The sequence below is a fragment of the Natator depressus genome, chromosome 1 (genome assembly GCF_965152275.1).
Source record: "Natator depressus isolate rNatDep1 chromosome 1, rNatDep2.hap1, whole genome shotgun sequence".
Taxonomy (NCBI): domain Eukaryota; kingdom Metazoa; phylum Chordata; order Testudines; family Cheloniidae; genus Natator; species Natator depressus.
Window position 1 is genome coordinate 327147341 of NC_134234.1, and position 19324 is coordinate 327166664.

Below are 19324 nucleotides of genomic sequence, written 5' to 3' on the forward strand. Positions count from 1 at the left end.
AAAGTACCAGAGTCATCATTCAAATGTTTAGGCCCAATCTGTGGCAGTAAAGGAACTTTGTTCATACTTGAATATCCATCTAAAAACAGCATGTTAACTTGTAACCTGAACTCGAAGGAATTCAAAGCATTACTTGTCAAATACATTTAGGACACTTGTGGTATTGTGCTCTTTATATCGGAACAAATGTACCATAGATGTGTATATGCAACTAATATATGCTTTCCCTGAGGCACGGAGGAATGACCAGGGTCTCTTTATTCCCTGGAAATTACTGGCTGCCGGAACAACCTCTTGAGGCTATTTGCAGCCGGGTGTAAATTAAAGCAGTCACGAGGCTGCTCTAGTTTACACTGAAGGGGCTACGCCAGAGTCAGGGAGCACAAAGTGATTAAACGGCCATTTTTATTCCCTCTCCTTCCTGTCTGTGCTCAGCACAGCTCAGCTGGACTGGAGGATTCAGGCCACAGGTCTTGTCTAGTGACATTTTTGTTTTATTAGAACAGGAAGTTTACAATGCCAATGACTACAATAATCTCTAGATCCTCAAAAGATATTCAGGTGTCTAACCTGAGGACCTGGGACTTTGAGGACCTGGGACTTAGTGTCCTCAATTTCCAATAGATCCAATGAGACCTAATGGTACTTAGCCATTTGCAGAATCAGGCCTCTGTTGTCAGGAACCCTGGGGTTGAGTTCCCTTCGCTGAGCCTGAGACTAGCTGTTCAGCCTTCAGGCAGGTTAATGAGCCCAATGGTTCCGCGGCAGAATCACCTGATAGACCAGCCTACCTGATTGGCTGGAAGAAGCCCACAGGTCTACATTTCAGTTTATCAGCAGTATGAGGTAACTGGCTGCTCAGTGCTTACACCTGCAGTTGTAATTGCTCCCGTGCCTGTCTTGTACCTGCCCTGTTCCAGCCTTGCTCCAGTCTCCCCCCACTCCCCTGCTCTCTTGCCTGGTCTCTGACTCTGGCTCTGAGCCCTGGCTCTGGTGATTGGCTCTGTCTCTGACTTCTGGTTCCAGTTACTGATGTCTGACTCTGGCTTTGGTCCATGGCTCTGATGCTAACCTCTAGGCTGGGCTCCAGCTCTCACCACTTGGTAAGGCTGCCTATGTGCCAGTTCTGACAGGTGCTGTCTGTCCTGCAAATTTAAATTCTTATGTAATGGGCTTTAGTCTCAATGAGAAGGAATGTTTATATATTACTAAAAGATACATACACAAAAGCTATTTTAAAAGAATATTGAGGTTCAAAGTCAAACCTGCAAAATTTAGAAAGTGCCAGACCTAAGGTTTCCTATTCACCTTCAGTCTGGTCCCTTTGTGCCGATGCATTACAATATTGTCTTTAGTTACATGATCACACACATACTATTTTTTCCACTCTCTGGTCAGATTTCAATTCCCTGCTCCAAAGCATGGAAATGCTAGAGTCTGTCAACCAAATAATGGGAAGATTTGTTCTTGACATTGGCAAAGTGTTATGCCCTCATTCTTGGAAATAATTGAACCACATTTGATGTAACTTTTCAAAAATATTCAGCCTGAGGCGGATACCTAACTTCGAAAATTTCCATTAAAGTTTGACAAAATTATAATCAATAGAAAGCATGAGGCAACTTAAATCATAGTAAAACTATTTCCCCATGTTTATCCCCCCCACACCACCCCACTGTTCCTCAGACGTTCTTGTCAACTGCTGGAAATGGCCCATCTTGATTATCACTACAAAAGTCCCGTCCCGTCCTGTCTCCCCCGCCCTCACCCCCCCTCCCCCCCTTCTCCTGCTGGTATTAACTCACCTTAAGTGATCACTCTGGTTACAGTGTGTATGGTAACACCCATTGTTTCATGACCTCTATGTATAATAAATCTCCCCACTGTATTTTCCACCGAATGCATCCGATGAAGTGAGCTGTAGCTCACGAAAGCTTATGCTCAAATAAATTTGTTAGTCTCTAAATGCCACAAGTATTCCTTTTCTTTAAACCATAGTTGTTGCTCAGGCCTATAAAAAGTAGAAGAAATAGATTCTGCAAAAATCAATAGTCTTCAAGGCGTGCATTAGTATATTACACCTTGTGTTCCACAACCATAAGAATACATTTGGGTATTCAGAATACATTTTCTTTAATGGATTCATTTGGATTCACTGCAGATGTTATGGATATTTAGAAAAGAAGTAGCATGTAATTCAGTATTTTAAATATTGAAATAAAGTGTCCCACTCTAATATTCTGGAAGATGTCACTTCACAGTAAATTAAAATTGCTTCAGACCTCAAGAATCAAAGTGGAAATCAAAATTACACTGCTGTATAGCCGCACTCATGGATACAATTAAAGGTCTGTCAGCACTTTCATTATATAAGCCCCATTTTTTAAGCATTTTGTAACTTGGCCATGGTATTTTGCTTTGGGCTGAAAGCTGGGATATAAGTTTCCTGCGTAGGAGTGAATTTTTCTTCTTTATGAAATTTAGTTGGAATTAGATTATCCTCTTATGTTTCCTTTGAGTAGGAAAGGGTTAAAAGAACTTTTGTCCAGTTTTTGACGCTCCCCTCAGACACACAAGCAAATGACTTTGTACTCCCTTAAAAACACTGCAGTTACTGTAGTCCGCAGGGACAGACTAGACCATGGTGCTTGCCCAATGCTGAAAGCAACATAGACTGAGCAATTATTGTCCTGTACTTTTGCTTGTTCAGAGTGATCTATGACCATTCTAAGCTAACAGCATGGTTGGGAACTAATTATATACACCTGTGGAAAGCAATCGACTAACAAAGAGAGTTTTAAAATACACAAGGAATGTTGGGTTTGGCCCAAATTACTCAACAGCTGATATTTGTACAATGTCAAATTACACATAGAACTCCTATAGAAGTAAGTGTGATAGCTAAGTGAATATAGGAATTCATGATGAACAACAAGTTCTCATTTCCACTGAATACAGTACTTTCATATACTATTATTTTTTTAGAAGAATTATAACCACTGCCACAGAGCAAGAAAGCTGCTTATCATAAATACCAGAATTCGTACAAAATGCATTGCTGATAATTGTAGACTTGGATAAAGTCAAGGTGATTGTGGTATTGTTGTTCAGTGGAGCACCACCCAGGTACCAGATGGAGGCATTCTGTCTGCAGAGTCCACAGGAATGACAAGTACCATGTTCTTTTAAAGGATGGAGCAGGTTCATTCCCCATTGCTGGCCCCTGAACCTTAGCAGATGCTATAGGGGAAAGGTAATGCTCAGTATGCTCCAACTATACCAAGCCAATCCTCTAGGTATGGAATATCTCCATCCTTGCCAACCCATCCTCCTCCTCAGCCCCTTAAACACCACCCAAATAGAACCACAAGTGTTCTCACAAGCAAAAGATAAATAGTATAAACTTTATTTCTCTTTGACTAAATGTCATCATAAATCCAGTGATACGACAGAAAGACTTACTTTAAATTTCATTAATAGTTAGAGTAAACGTTTCACTGGAAAACTCATTGAGCATTAAATCATAGTTTAAAATGTTGTCAGGGCCTGTTCTGTCTCTATCTCCACATGTTAGGGCCATACCAGAAGGGTCCCAAGGGGAACTCGTTCAGGAATTCAGTGCAACATGTGACAAGGACATGAGGGGAATCAGAAGTGGCAGTTCAAATTGGTGCATCATGTTAACGTATTTATATATGCAGTAACATATAGTAACATATTTCTCTGACAATGTCCCCCTGGAAAACAGCTAAGAAGACTCTTATTTGAGTCCTTGGCTTAAGAGAAGAGGAAGGCTGAACTGTTTACCTTTACATTTTGTATATGGTGCCCAGAAACCAGAGTGATGGCTGTATCAGGAACTGAGTCCTGCAAGGTGCTGAGCTCTCCTGCAAGTTGCAGAAGCATCCTCAATTCCCAGTGAAATTAGTTGGGATTGAGAGGATTCAGCTCTGCACAGGATAGCCTAGCACCTTGACAGGCTGCCCCCTTGAAATGCATTTAGATAGAATGTGTCCATTACAGACAAGGTTTTAGAAACACATAGGCATTAGACACCCAACTCTGACTGACTTTTCAATCATAACTGGGTGCCTTTCTGCCCTTTGTGCCTTGGAATTATTTATTTTTATGTGAATTCTTGTGCTTATGAAAAATCCTGCATTGACCAGAATGAAGCATGTAGTCTTGTATGTGTCTACACCATAGCCAGGACCGGTGCAAGATTTCCTATTATTGTATATCAACACTGACCTGGAAGAACTTGAGGACTTAGAGGGGAGATCATTCTCTATGTCCACTCAGTCCTTGACATGCTTATCAAAGGTGATGCCAATTTAGGAACTGTGTGGACAATAGCCAATTAGGACTTGGGCTGAAACAATCAATTTATTTCATACAGTGTAAGCCACTGAAATAGTGGTAGAGAATTGTGGACAATATCATCTTGCCTCAGATATGAGTGGATATGAAGTAGATGTGAAAGGCTCCATATATTTTGGTAGCAATCCTCTAATGTTAATTTTCCATTGTGTGCAAAAAAATTGCATTCAGTGCAATGCTAATGTGAGACTAACATTCTCAAAGCTATTTTGGATTTGGTTTTTGATTTACACTTAAAGGTCCTGAGCCCACTGGGGAGGGTTATCATTTACATCCTGTAAAATGAGAGGTTCTGCTACTGTAGAAGAATGCTTTCTGTCACTGTCACAAGCTCTGACTTCCAATACCCTCCTGTGAGGAACAGCAGGGTCTTCATAGTCCAAAGGGTAGGAAATTGTAATCTCACTGGTATCTAGAAGGCTGGCAACATGAAAGAACATGTTAGTGCTGATTTTACAAGGCATGTTGAGGCAACTGAAACAGAGCCATTAAGAAATGCAGATCTGAAGGATTGCGGGGACAGAGGTGGAGGAATTGCTATAAATAGTCATTTGATGGGAAGAGTCATTTAAGTATAAACATCATATCCTGATCCAAAGTCAATTGAAGTCAATGAGAGTCTTTTCACTGGGTAGCATCTGTGTTGAGTTCTTTGGGTGAAATGTTAAAACCTAGAGTCTTGTGTGATTCACATGGCTACTAATGATCCCATGGGACTTTCTGCAAGAGCACGACAAGCCTTGGTAACTGTCATAAAGGGAAGGGTAAACCCCTTTAAAATCCCTCCTGGCCAGAGAAAAAAATCCTCTCACCTGTAAAGGGTTAAGAAGCTAAAGGTAACCTCACTGGCACCTGACCAAAATGACCAATGAGGAGACAAGATACTTTCAAAAGCTGGGAGGAGGGAGAGAAACAAAGAGTCTGTGTGTCTGTCTACTTTCTGTCTTTGCCGGGGATAGACCAGGAATGGAGTCTTAGAACTTTTAGTAAGTAATCTAGCTAGGTACGTGTTAGATTATGATTTCTTTAAATGGCTGAGAAAAGAATTGTGCTGAATAGAATAACTATTTCTGTCTGTGTATCTTTTTTGTAACTTAAGGTTTTGCCTAGAGGGGTTCTCTATGTTTTGAATCTAATTACCCTGTAAGGTATCTACCATCCTGATTTTACAGGGGGGATTTCTTTATTTCTATTTACTTCTATTTCTATTAAAAGTCTTCTTGTAAGAAAACTGAATGCTTTTTTCATTGTTCTCAGACCCAAGGGTTTGGGTCTGTGGTCACCTATGCAAATTGGTGAGGCTTTTTATCCAACATTTCCCTGGAAAGGGGGGGTGCAAGTGTTGGGAGGATTGTTCATTGTTCTTAAGATCCAAGGGTCTGGGTCTGTAGTCACCTAGGTAAATTGGTGAGGCTTTTTACCAAACCTTGTCCAGAAAGTGGGGTGCAAGGTTTTGGGAAGTATTTTGGGGGGAAAGACGTTTCCAAACAGCTCTTCCCCAGTAACCAGTGTTTGTTTGGTGGTGGTAGCGGCCAGTTCAAGGACAAAGTGTGGAATATTTTGTACCTTGGGGAAGTTTTGACCTAAGCTGGTAAAGATAAGCTTAGGAGGTTTTTCATGCAGGTCCCCACATCTGTACCCTAGAGTTCAGAGTGGGGGAGGAACCTTGACATACCTTAGCTAAAATCCCCACACAGACTCTGTTTTGCAGGCTACTGGTTATCTGCCACAGGCATCTTCAATTCCAGAGGCAGGTGTATTTGCTTCATGATGCATATTTACTATTTGGGACCTTTTCAGGTGAACAGTGCTTGATAAACAGTAAATTTATATCTGGTTGGGGTACAGAACGACTTCCATATGAGGAAAGATTAATAAGACTGGGACCTTTCATCTTGGAAAAGAGACGACTAAGGGGGGATATGATAGAGGTGTATAAAATCATGACTGGTGTGGAGAAAGTAAATAAGAAAGTGTTATTTACTCCTTCTCATAACACAAGAACTAGGGGTCACCAAATGAAATTAATAGGCAGCAGATTTAAAACAAACAGAAGGAAGTATTTTTTCACACAATGTACAGTTAACCTGTGGAACTCCTTCCCAAAGGATGTTGTGAAGGCCCAGACTATAACAGGGTTCAAAAAAGAACTAGATAAATTCAGGGAGGATAGGTCCATCAATGGCTATTAGCCAGGATAGGCAGGGATGGTGTCCCCAGCCTCTGTTTGCCTAGAAGCTAGGAATGAGCAACAGGGAATAGATCACTTGATGATTACCTGTTCTGTTCATTCCCTCTGAGGCACCTGGCATTGGCCACTGTTGGGCTAGATGAATCTTTGGTCTGACCCAGTATTGCCATTCTTATGTTCTTATGATAGCATTATTAATAAAAATAACTAATACTATTTTTAATTTGAGGTAACTTCCTTACTATTTCAGTAAGGTAATGAATAACTGAAATGAACCTTGCTACTGACAACTCTATCATGTTTAGTCATCAACACTTAATTCAGTTCCTATTTTTATTTCAAGGATAGTTTCCTTAATATTCAAAAATGAGTGTATTTTGGTAATGAACTCCTAGAGTTAGATTCTCACACCAAGAGGAGGAGCTGCCAGTTGCATCTCTCTGACTCTGAGCCACCTGGTCCCAGTGCAAACTAGAGCTGCAAAGGAGCAGCTCTAGTTTATGCCACTGGCATACGGTCCTCCATCAAGGATCTTATATCAATGGAAGATCAGGCCTGGTGCAGCTCCACCCTGTCACACCCCTCCTTGTCCCTGCACACTCCTGACATGCACCTTCCCTTCTTATGACAGAAGGGAGAGAGAGAAAAGGGACATAGTTAGCTCATGCACCAACCATGTCGTCTCTGTAAGCATTACACCAGTGAGAACTTCCCCTGTACAAAGGTGTTCTCTGCTGGCAATCTCCAGCTGCTCAAAGTCCACTTCACACTATTCATGGAGAATTTTGGAGGGGCTGTGCTTAGTGCAGGTAAAGTGGTCTAATCTAATTTAAATCTGTGTTAACATGTTTTCTACCCATATAGGCGCAGAAGATGAACATTTTGAATCAATGAATCTGCTCATGCCTCAATCTCCCCTCTTTGGACGGGGAAAAAGGGATTGTCTTGCAAAAATACTGTGGACCAGATCCTCAGCTGGTGTAAATCAAAGTCAATCAAGCTATATTGATTTATGCCAGCTGAAGATCTGGTCCAGTGTAACGAAAATTCTTGCATCTGCATTGTCCCTGTATCATAAAAGCATCAGGTAATGTATTATACTCTGCTGACTTCTAGGTCTTACAATGTTCATTCTGAATCACAGCTTTGGGAATGTTGCTTTTCCAGTTCTAGTATTAGAAGTCTGTTCAATAATATATTAATAATATAACTCATTTTACAATGTGGCTTATGGGTAATATGCTGTCAGACTCTCAGTAAAATATATCCTATGAAACATTTCAGTAAAATTAAAAAACCATGTTTTGATTCTGTCATAATCCCTTGTGTGTAAACTACAAACTTCAGAATAAATTGTACAATGCCTTTCTTTTATATGTCTATAAAATACTGTATATGTATTACCATTCAACCAATACAATTAAATTTCAGCCTAAGCAGCCTGTTTTTTCCAAAAGAACTGGGACTGCGTTGTATACTCCTTCTTAAGTAAACAAGGTTGAATGGTGTTTAAGTATGCAAGATAAAAGAAATCCTTATATTACAGTTAACAATGAATGGTTAATTACACTGGCCAGCCATTAGTCAAATCAACAGTAATTTTTCATGAAGGCCCAGGGACTGATTTTCAGAGGTACTTAGCACCTGCAGTTCATGCTGACTTGAAGCTGAAAGTGTTCAGCATTTCTAAAAAATTATGCCATGTGAAAAAGACCAGAATTTGGCTCACTACCTCTATTCCCCATACCTTGTTTGGCCAATGTTATGTGGAAGTCAGACTAGAAGATCCTAATGGTCCTGTCTGGACTTAAATCTGTTAATTGTTTCCAATAATCAAGGGTGACATTTTCGGGCTAACTTGCATCAAGGTTGCACCAATTGTAAATTGTAAAAAAAAGAGCAGAATTTGGCCTTAAGGGCCTGATCCTCCAATTCTTTTTCATGCAAGTAGTTGTGATCACACTCACTACTACTTATGAAAAAGACTGAGCATCTAAAATTCTACTACGCTTGAATTCATGCATTCAAGGTGTCACATTCAAGGTGTCACTCTCACAGAATATATTTGTCACTTATCATTTGTTGTACGGTTATAGGTGCAATAGATTTCTGCTTACTTATAAAACACATTGCATTGTACTTTAAATCTTCACATGTTGCCAAGGGACTTGTCTAATATGCAGAAAGGACTTAATAGTGTAGTATTTTTACATCTACTTGTCCCACTGAAGTCACTGGGAGCTTTGAGTGCACAAGGAAAGCAGGGTCAGGTTCTGAATTCGCAAATTACAGCCCCAGTTTAGCAGTTTTAGTGCCCATTTCCTTATTACCTTCATTTATAGAAAATGCTCTGTAAATGTCCACAAATTCATAATGGACTTTGTCCGTCACATCTCAGTTAACTGCAGTCAGTCTGAGCACCATTCTCCTAGTAAGCAATTTTTCCAAAATGTTCCTTGGAGACCCTGGCACATTACTTTTGGACAATAAAAATAAGGACAGTGTAACCTACTGAGACATTGGGTTGAAGAGTGTAGCGCTGGTTACAGAAATAAAAGATCAGTTTCACTTCCTAAAGGCAACAGCTGTCTCTGTTCCAAATGATCACAAACAGTCTCCTTCAGTATTTCCCCAAAATAGACTTTGGGCCAGATTCTGATCTCAGTTGCATGACTGCAATGAAAGTAGCCTCAGATTTACATCAGTGTAACTGAGATCAAAGTCTGGCCTATTAAATTAAGCAAAAGAGAAGAGCGAATAATTTATGTATTTTATTAATCTAAACACTTTAAAAGGCAATCATTTGAAACCAGATATAGTCTCATGCTCTCAAAGCAGGAAACTAAAAGGATGCTGTGTTGAAGGCAAAACCAAAATACTCTGAAAAGAAATGTTTCTGAAATACTGAAAACAGAGTTGCGGTTATGTTTCATCTGCTAGGAAATGTTCTTCAGGATGAGAGGAAAAGTAGTCAGTCTCTCTCTTTCTCTCAGGGCTTGTCAACACCACGCAGCTTTTAGTGACAAGGCTGTGTTGCCACAGCCTTGTTGCTAAAAGTCAGTGTGTGTAAACGTTCTTTGTTGGTACTTCGTTGGCACTTTTGCCAACAAAATACTTCCAGCCCCGCGAGCGGTGTTAGCTTTGTCGGCAGGAGAGAGCTGTTCATACTGCCACTTGCATCAGCAAAACTTTTGTCTTTCGCGGGGGGGGGGGGGGGGACTTTTTAAAGAACCCGTGAAAGACAAAAGTTTTGTTGACAACTTTGCAGAGTAGAGAAGCCCTCAGAAGAGTGAGCAGCACCTGAAATGTCACCTCCAATATTTTTCTGGTTTTAGTGACTATTTTATTAACTCTTGTGCATACTTTTAAAAATGTTCCTGACTTATAAAATGTCTTATCGTAAAGAAAAAACAAAACAATCATTACCCAGCAGGGGCATAGCTAGTGAGATTAGTACACTTGCTACATGGTCAGAATTTGTTTATACCCAAAAGGAAGATGTAGTAAATACTCACACAAAGACAGGGGCCTCATTGTTTACATTCTGGATGTTTATGGAATTGGTGCCAATGCATGATCTGGGAGTTATTTTTTCCCTGTCTTTGGTAGCAACAACTATGTGGAAATGGTAAAGTACATAAGAAAAGCAAGATTTGTACTTAGAAACAATGAGCCTAATTCTATAACCTTTACTCAGTTTGAGTAGTACTTGCCCATGCCACTGTTCCACTGAGTTTAGGTCTGTTCTTGTGCTGTGCCCGTCACCACAGAGTCTGAGTATATCAATGGGAATACATGCATGAGCTTTTCACACTGGGCCTCATTCTGCACTCTTGTTGAGCCTACTTCTCCCACCCTTTCTTATGTTGAAGAGCATCTTAATTCATGAATAATAGTGCATTCTTTATCCCTAGACTTTACAAAGGAGGTCAACAGCATTATCCTTGTTCTATCGATGGGGAAATCAAAGCACAGAGACTTGCCCCAGGGCAAACAGCAGTAGACCTGAGACTAGAACCCAGGTTGCCTAAATGCCAATCTACTGTGCTATTCACTAGGCCAGCCACCAGACTATTTGTATAGTGAAGTACTACTCCTCATGTGTAAATGTGGCAGCATATGGCTCTACAGGATTATACAAAATCCTATCCTACAAGTTGTATAGATATGTGATTCCTTCTAGTATATTTCTGCATAATCCATCTCCACATACTCCTGTTTTATGAACACATTGTGACTGAGCCGCAAGCTACTAATTTCATCAATCCCCTCCCCACTGACCATCCAGGGTTGAGACACAGGTGCATCCCCCTCCCTTGGCCAATACGGGGAAAGCATGGAAACCCTTTGAAGGACCTTCACCCAGGAAGTAATCTCTGAATAGCCAGTAGCCAGAGCAGGATGGGCTCGGCAGGTGGTATGGCTATCTGAGAGCAGAGCGGAGAAACTGAAGAGTGGCTAGAGGAGTTGCACGGTGCTCTGGGAGCAGAGCAGTGAAGCAGGCTATAGAGAAGCTGAGGAGCTGCAGGGAGAGCAGGAAGCTGGCCAAGGGAGCAAAACCTGAGGCACCACATGTACAGCAGGGTGTGAGCGCCAGACGTTGCAGATGGCTAAAGGTCTGTGCAGTACTTGACTGGCTAAGCAGCAGTTTTGCAGAAAAGGACCTGGGGATTACAGTGGATGAGAAACTGGATATGAGTCAGCAGTGTGCCCTTGTTGCCGAGAAGGCCCACGGCATATTGGCTGTATTGGTGGGGGCATTGCCAGCAGATCGAGGGAAGTGATTATTCCCCTCTATTCAGCACTGGTGAGGCCACGCCTGGAATATTGCGTCCAGTTTGGGGGCCCCCCGCACTACAAAAAGGATGTGGACAAATTGGAGAGTCCAGCGGAGGGCAACAAAAATGACTAGGGGGCTGGAGCACATGATTTACGAGGAGAGGCTGAGGGAACTGGGGTTATTTAGTCTGCAGAGGAGAAGAGTGAGGGGGGATTTGATAGCAGCCTTCAACCACCTGAAGGGGGGTTCCAAACAGGATGGATCTAGGTTGTTCTCAGTCGTGGCAGATGACAGAACCAGGAGCAATGGTCTCAAGTTGCAGTGTAGGAGATCTAGGTTGGATATGAGGAAACACTATTTCACTAGGAGGGTGGTGAAGCACTGGAATGGGTTACCTAGGGAGGAGGTGGAATCTCCATCCTGAGAGGTTTTTAAGGCCCGGCTTGACAAAGCCTTGGCTGGGATGATTTAGTTGGGGATTGGTCCTGCTTTGAGCAGGGGGTTGGACTAGATGACCTCCTGCGGTCCCTTCCAACCCTGATATTCTATGATTCTATGAAGCAGCAGAGAGGGGCCTGAAGGGACCTCTCTGGGACACAGAGCCAGTGGCTAGCTCAGGGTCATGAAAAAGGCTAGCGCAGACAGAGTGCCGTAGCCCCTGGGGATTAGTGTGGTCAGTGGTCTGTGACCAGCCATCAGACCCAATCAAAAGGGCTACTGTCCTTTTAAAGGACTACAATATACCTTCAGGGACCAATGAGAAGGTGCAGCTAGAGCAGCCCACTAATAGGAGCTGTGCAGGAAGTGCTGCTGCAGCATCAGGGAAACAATGAAGAGGGGCCCCAGCGAGACACACCATGACAGATCCTGGCCAGGAAGCCTGCAAATGAACTATTTGGCTTTCGGAGAGGAATAGACTGGAGGGCAGCTTTGGTGCTATGGGGTGCCCTGCAGGGGCAAATTTAGAAATGCTATGTCACAACTTGAACTGTAACAGCTTAAGCCACTGTACCTAAGGTATCAGCAACCTTGCCTTTCTGTCAGCCTCATTAATATCCCTTTCCTTTAGCCATGTGCACGTGTTTATTGGGATCCCCCAGGACTAGTACCAATAGCTCTAGCAGCTGAAGCATCTTCAGCACTTTCTTCTGAGTTATGATACACCTGGCATGCGATTGAGTCCCCTGGTGTACCACATCACTGAGCAGCTGAATCAATTACAACATCTTGTGACCTCTCATTGACTCCATGGTGCTTAAACATTGTTTTTTTCAGGTAAGACTACACGATAAAATTTTCAAAAGTGACTTAGGCTCTAAAGATTTAACCATTAGGGAGCTTAAATACCATTGACTTGAACGTTGAGATGGTTAAGGAAGCTAAGGCCTCTTTGTTTGAAGGTAGGGTTGATATTTTGGGGTTATAGTTAATGCCCATGGAAAGTCTTACATAGATTCAATGGCTATTTATATCAAATTCTTCTTGTTTTAGGATTAGATTTTTAGAGGTGCTTATGGAAGTTTAGGTGCCAGACCCTCATTGACTTTCAATGGTCATTGGATGACTCCCTTCCTTAGGGGGCCTGTGAAAATCCGACCCTTAATTTTGAGGGGTGTATGTGCATAGGATGTTTATAAGTTTGAACTGGTTTAGAAAGAGAACAATGTAGGCTAAATTTAGGATTTCGTTATTAAAAGCCATTCTGACACTCTGCCAAGGTAAATTACGCATTTGGAAAGGACACCACAAAGAAATTATTTGCTGGGGTAAACTCCTTCTGAGGGTTCACCACTCCTGTCTTCTAATCCTTTTTCGTCTTTCCCACCATTTGTTGTGCTCATAGTGTTAATCATGCACTAGATTTTTAAGCAATATGTCATTAAAATCAATATCAAGTTTGTATTTCTTTCTAAAGAAATCATCTTCTTAGAATCAGCATTTTCTGCACATAAATTTAGAGGATTTTTTTACAGATCTCTTTGTAGTCTTACTTTACAGCCTGTTTCGTAAACCAGAATTGGTTCAGAGGTTTTGTAAATCACACCATTATCTGAATCCAATAAAAAGTTTGTGGTTGTGCTAGCTGAGCAATGCAGTAAAGAAAACTGAAAAACAAAATAGTTAAAATGTACATGAATGGTTTTTTCCTTGTGCCTCTTTAAACAGCACTCTTTGGACAGAACATACTGCAAGCTGAAATTAATCACACGAAAACAGATCATGTAAACTAAGCCTGTCTAGTCATCCACTTCCAAACATGAAAAAGATTTTCTGAATTCTGTTAAATCCTCAGATGTAGGTTTTCAAGCCATTTTTATATGATTCACTTTTGATAATACGTTTTAGGTGTATAAATTGTTGTCTTTCAGCACTGAAGTCCTGGCTTTATTAATAAGGAGAAAATCTGTTTCCTATTTGTTCATTCTACTGTTCGGAATTAAATGCCAGTGGAACAAAATCTGTTCCCCAGATCTCCACCACATGAGAATTAGCGTGGCCCTGGTTATGTGCAGCAAGTCACATGTAGTAGGGAAAACTTCACTCCAGTGATAACTATAAAAAGGTTTCTTGTCTGGAGAGCAAAGGGGTTTAATGACACCACACCCAGGAGGTATGTGGGTTACACCTGCACAGTATTATACATATTTTAAGTTGATGAAGGTAAGATGAAAGGCCATGACCCATCTTTGGGAATTCCCATTCCATGTAGTGTGGTGGGAACAAGGCTCAGCGGATGAGTGATTTCCACTGGCTTTTAATAGCTCATAAAATAAAACAAAACACATTTATCAATCATAGAATCATAGAATCATAGAATATCAGGGTTGGAAGGGACCCCAGAAGGTCATCTAGTCCAACCCCCTGCTTGAAGCAGGACCAATTCCCAGTTAAATCATCCCAGCCAGGGCTTTGTCAAGCCTGACCTTAAAAACCTCTAAGGAAGGAGATTCTACCACCTCCCTAGGTAACGCATTCCAGTGTTTCACCACCCTCTTAGTGAAAAAGTTTTTCCTAATATCCAATCTAAACCTCCCCCATTGCAACTTGAGACCATTACTCCTCGTTCTGTCATCTGCTACCATTGAGAACAGTCTAGAGCCATCCTCTTTGGAACCCCCTTTCAGGTAGTTGAAAGCAGCTATCAAATCCCCCCTCATTCTTCTCTTCTGCAGACTAAACAATCCCAGCTCCCTCAGCCTCTCTTCATAAGTCATGTGCTCTAGACCCCTAATCATTTTTGTTGCCCTTCGCTGGACTCTCTCCAATTTATCCACATCCTTCTTGTAGTGTGGGGCCCAAAACTGGACACAGTACTCCAGATGAGGTCTCACCAGTGTCGAATAGAGGGGAACGATCACGTCCCTCGATCTGCTCGCTATGCCCCTACTTATACATCCCAAAATGCCATTGGCCTTCTTGGCAACAAGGGCACACTGTTGACTCATATCCAGCTTCTCGTCCACTGTCACCCCTAGGTCCTTTTCCTAATCATCTTTATATGTGACCATCCCAAGTTACCATTATTATAAAATCAGGCAAAATAATACAGATGAATGGTGGGTGTGATGAAAAAGAGAATCTTTAACCTCAAAGAGAAAGTTGGTGAAGCCTGCAAAACATAGAGTTTCAGATGGCAGCTCATAATATGAAATACCTTGGTCACTTTTGTCTGATCTTCAATCAGCTGAACCCAGAACACCTGGAAGGGACAGCCAACACATTTCAAGGATGTTAGACAAATATGGTGTCATTTTGTGAAAGGTCACATATGGCAGAGGGGCAGGGACTACAATTCTGGAATTAAACTAACAAGGAAGAAGCCTGTGTAATGTTCCAAACTTGTGGATAACCCTGTGTTTTTGTCATTGCTGTCACAGGAGTCATGGATTCTGCTATTTTCTTGTTTATTTGTTTTTTAATATATGACCTTTTTACATTTCTTCCATTTGTCTGGGAATCTGTCTGAATGGGAATGTAACAACTGAATGAGTGTCAGAGAGCCTTGAGAGCAGCACAATTCAATGCTGAGCTGAGTAGGGGAAGAGAAAGAAGAGATTAGCAACTCAAACCATCAGACAAGTAAATTTTCAGAGGAAAACTTTAATTTGTCCAGGGTTGGTGAAGTTTATTTCAAAGGGTTAAGATATGTATCAGCTTGGAAGGTTAGTTTATATTTACAAAGTGTGGCTCTGGTACAGATTCCTACTGGTCCAATCCTTCTGTGAGCTGCACATGGCAGATCCCTGTAAGTAGGTGAAAAAACATGCCTACATGAGAGTAAAATGGCCATTTTCTTGGAACAATGTATCTGATGCAACACAAGCATGCTGTTGTGTTCCATAGCGATGAGTGAATACTGTAATGTTGGTATTTAAATGAAATTCATATTCAAGAACTCAGTTTAGACTATCACATTCAAATATCATTTGGTTAGGCTAATAGGCTAATCACCTTCCCAAAGGCTTCCCCTGATTTCCACCACGACCCAGATTCTCTCTCATTTATCTATAGCCTTCTATAGGGAATGGGATGAAGAGAAGGCACCTGGTGCTCACTGTGAAGCTCCAACCATTGAGAAGAACAATTCTTAGATGCATCTTACCCACTTACTTCAACAGTTTCAGAAGGGTCTGGATATCTTGCCAGAACTGTGTAGACATCTGCAGAGATTGGAAATGATTCAAGAACTGATACAGAAATGTCTGGGCAACAGGAACAACAAATTGGACGCATTACAATAACTCAAACAAGTTTGTCTAATGGCAATAAATTGCTGCTTTAATTCCTGGAAAGAACTGATTTCCTTTTAATAAAAATATGCATTAAATCTCTAAGTCCAGTTTTGAAGCTCTACAGTTCTTTTGCAGACGAACTGCAGGCAAAACACCCATTGACTTTGGTGTGATTAATAATAAAGGACATTAAACAAAATCATTTAACTTTAAAAGGAAAATTGAATAGGAGTCAAGATATTTTTTTATAAAATAGTTACATATCCTTCTACAAAAATTGTCTCTGATTTAATTTAGTTATAGTATCAGAGTGAAATTCTATCCTCTGAGTTTCACTTGCAAGCCAAGTAAAAGAGTTGTGTTTAAGAGAGTAAAAGCACAAATTGTTGATCGACTGATGTTCTGCTTTACCCCAAAAGACATTGCTTCATACCTACACTCCTGTATCTTTTTGTATGTGAACCTAAAAGGCTACACCAAAAGAGAGAAATACAGGAATAAAGGGCTAGTATACACCTTACAACTCCCAAGATTTGGTCCTTAATTGGCTATTTTGCCCCTAATATTTCAGACAAACATTGGATGTGATTCAGATACACATGTCCCTGATTAGCAGTCTACCCAGTTTCAGATAACTAGACAGGCATTCTGCTCCCTGTGTGGCAAAGGACACTTTTAGTCTATAGGTGATCATAAAAGATGAAATGTACCCAAGTTGCAGAGGGCCATTGCCAGGCCCTCTTCACCATTTAAGCCCTGCATAAGGTGAGTATAGGAAGAGATACACACGCTGGTACCTTTCCAACCCCTACACACCATAGAACAGGTCTCCGTGCTAGCCCCATGTTGTCTGCTGTGGAAGGTTGGTTCCACACCAGGAGAGAGTCCAGGGAACAGTATTTACAGAGATCCAGTGGCCTTGACACTCTGTGCAACTAGCAAAAAGGAGCTGCAACTACGATTCCAGCTCATTGCCGAGAGCAGCAGCTGTAAAGTGAAAGGTAGGGTGGGGGCTGTACAGAAACCCTGTAGTCTGGATCCATTTTGCTTGGGATAGATTTTGACTCCCCAACTCTATTGTACTCCACCGAAATAGAGCCCAGTTACTTGTGCTTTATGTGGGTGAATTACTCTCAAAGGGCACATATATATATATGGGCAAGGTTGAATGATCACATTTGAAGAACACATGGGCAGAACATCATACAGACTGTAAATTATGAAGTTTGAGACCACAGTTTGGATATTTCTCACCGTCATAGTGTGCAGAGATGGATGACAACTCATGTACCATGCAATTTTCTTCATGTTGGGTTACATACATATTCCCATTAACGTTTGTATTTATAGCCAGTCCATTGCTTTTCCAATGTATAGACCTAAAGATTCAACAGTGACTTGTCCGCACCAGCAGAGAAAACTACATTACATAGCTGAGGGTCATCCATATTATCTAACAAAGTGTAAAAGGCAGTATGAGAATTTCCATTTTCTCTGGCCTCCAGCTGCAAGGGGTAGTTTGGGCTTTTCAAAGTCCAAAAGCTGAAGAGCAACACTGCCGGTGTCTGATTTTTTCAAAGTTAACCATATACCACTGAAGTATATTATCATATTCTGTTACTATTTTAACAGCAGTAATTTTAACTGTTCTATTTATTTGAGAAGTGCAGCCTATGATTTCCTCTTATTTTAAATGCTGGTTTGATGTGCACTATGAAAATTCAATTAGGAAAGAATCAGTTTCAGCATGTGGTTTGCACAGAGACTATTTTAGATGGTAAAATCAAAGAAAGAATATAGCAGTAATTTAGTTTAAAACCTCTGAGTGTGATGGCAGGGGAAATGGAGTTTTAGCAGTAAATTCTTGTTTGGAAAAAGGAAGTTTAATTAAGGATTATGTAGCAAGTCCTGTTCTTGCTCCATATGGATACAGCAGTCTGCCAGTGCAAAGCAGTTTGAAGAATCTTGACATTTCATCCAAATTGTTCGATCCAAATTGTTCCAGTGCCCAATTCAGCAAAGCACAAATGTGTTAGTGAAATCAGTGAGATTGCTCCTGTACATAAAGCTATGCACATAATTAAGTGCTTTGATGGATTGGTGTCTTGGATCTTCTTTATCAAAGTGGTTAAGCATTTACCTCATTTCAAGCACTCAAGAAATCCCACTGTTTAAAGTTAGGCAGCTGCTTAAGTTACTTACCGAATCAGAGTCCTAGGCCCCAGTTCAGGCAAGCACTGAATGGGGGCCTTAGTGTTGCAGAAGTGAAGAAAGAAAGCTTTGAAAGATCTGGCACAGATGCTGGTAACTTTGGAAGCAAAACACTCAGAAAGATATTAATGGGGAGAAGGTACAAGGAAAATGAACAAGTAAGAGAAAGAGATGACCCAAGTAACCCAAAAGGTGAGAGTCGATGCCATGGGCGCAGGATGAAAACACCACTGGGGGAGGTGAGCCCCTGTCCCCTCCCCCTCTGCCCAAGACCCTACACATCCCCTTACATCCCCCTCCCCCACCAGAGTCCAGAGCACACCCCCCCCAAGTCCACCCCCTCCTCACAGCACCACTCACCAGCGCTGGGCAGGTGAGTGGTGCAACTGGAGCAGCCCCAGGACAAGGCAGGCAGGCAGCGCGGCTGGCGCACCCCCAGGCCCTGAGCGCCAGATGAGCGGTGTGGCTAAAGTACCCCCAGCCCCTTCACTGGGCAGGCGGCATGGCCGGACATCCCCAGGCCCAGTGCTGGGCGGGCGGCGCAGCCAGAGCATCCCCAGCCTCAGCACTGGGCTGGCAGCACAGCCAGAGTGCCTCCAACCCCAGAGTGCTGGGTGGGTGGTGTGGTCCCAGCACCCCCAGCACTGGGTGAATGGACGGGCAGCTCGATGTGGCCTCAGCCTGAGCATCCCCAGCCCCGGGCCTTGTGTGCACCGGCCCCAGCCTCCCAGCCACAGAAGAGCGGGAAGGGAACTGAAGCAGGCAGGATGGGTCTGGGGGTGGAGCATAGGCGGGGCCACACCAGGCTTTATTGAGAGGTACAGCCTTCCCCTGCCAATGCTACCCACCACCCATGCTTGATGCATAAAAATAAAAAAAGCCACCCTAACTTCACAGAAACAGTTGTGATATGGCTTATAGGTTTCATAAAACATATGCTTTTGGCTTCTCTCCATCTCAAATGGTATTTTTCAAATACATTATAGTATCAGAATTAGTCAGTGCTGGATAGTCTCACTCTCATGAGGG